The 1,146-nt window shown below is 41.1% G+C and overlaps 1 protein-coding gene across 1 annotated transcript in view; it reads right to left on the reverse strand.

The window, feature by feature from the left end:
- The window catches only part of LOC101846911 (neuronal acetylcholine receptor subunit beta-3-like), a 14,600-nt gene that overhangs the window by 9,336 nt on the left and 4,118 nt on the right, over positions 1-1,146 (reverse strand). The gene's annotated exons all lie outside the window — the stretch shown is intronic.

Here is a 1,146-nt window from a genome sequence, read left to right on the forward strand (position 1 = left end):
TTGTTGTTGTTGTTGTTGTTGTTGTTGTTGTTGTTGTTGTTGTTGTTGTTGTTTTTGTTGTTGTTGTTGTTATTGTTGTCGTTTGCTTTGTTTCCAAACCACCTCTACGTGACTTAATTAGACTCTTTATTGTTCTGATCCCCTTCGTTTGTAGCCTGGGCACATATAGTGTTATGTAGTGCAGGATTATGAATACCTCATAACCTAAGAATCACAAAGTTCTTTCTGCTCAGTATATGTAGATCTACCAAATTTTGAGGAAATTTGACGTAAACAAATTGAGCTTCACAAAACGTCAAGCTTTTTCGAATGCAATTCTTTGAGTATCTTGATGACGACTCAGAATAGTCTTACGATTTTGATAGCGCAGATAGAACATTATCTGGTGTCTGATCTCATGGCCATAGTAACTTTACAAAAGGATTTAAAATGTCAGACAGAACTTTGTAATTCTAAGGCAGCTATATGACATAAATCATGACTAACGTTGGGGTAGAATAATATCTTTAACTTTAAATGTATTTTTATCAGATACTCCCAAGATACTCCGAAGATACTCCCAAGATACTCCCCCCCCCCCCCCCCCCAGGGGTCATTTGAAAAAAAAATGTGCAGTCGTAGTTTCTAAAACGCATCAATGTCTCCACGCCGTTTTAACTCAAAAACGACCACACGGGTCAGATAAAATTTGTAATACCGGGTGCCCATTGCGGGTTGGGTCCGGTCGGGTCGATCACCCGACTCGTTGCCTGAAAACTAAGGCGTTTGTTTTTTAGATGACTAGTCGGGTGCGATGAGCTTGTGCCACGATAGCCGCTTTGCGCCCTCAATCTGGCTAGCAAACCGACCCGACCCGACCAGATTCCCCCAATGGCTAAAGCGAACATAGTACATGTACAAGACTGTTGTACTGCATTAAGTCATATTACTCCAAGGGGTGGATGTCAACAGAGAAGTCCTTACAAGGAATCACATTTACTCTTCTCACCTCTCTTGCTTCAACAGGACAAAGTCTGCTTCGACTACCATGGCACCCCGAAAATAGCAAGTCACAAGAGTGTGACAAACATAGAAAAGAAAATGACGATAGTAAGGATTAGGAAAGAAAAAGCAGCAGTTTCCTGTTGCTGTTCAAGCACAGTAATG

The sequence above is a fragment of the Aplysia californica genome, unplaced genomic scaffold (assembly GCF_000002075.1).
Source record: "Aplysia californica isolate F4 #8 unplaced genomic scaffold, AplCal3.0 scaffold00550, whole genome shotgun sequence".
Classification (NCBI taxonomy): Eukaryota; Metazoa; Mollusca; class Gastropoda; order Aplysiida; family Aplysiidae; genus Aplysia; species Aplysia californica.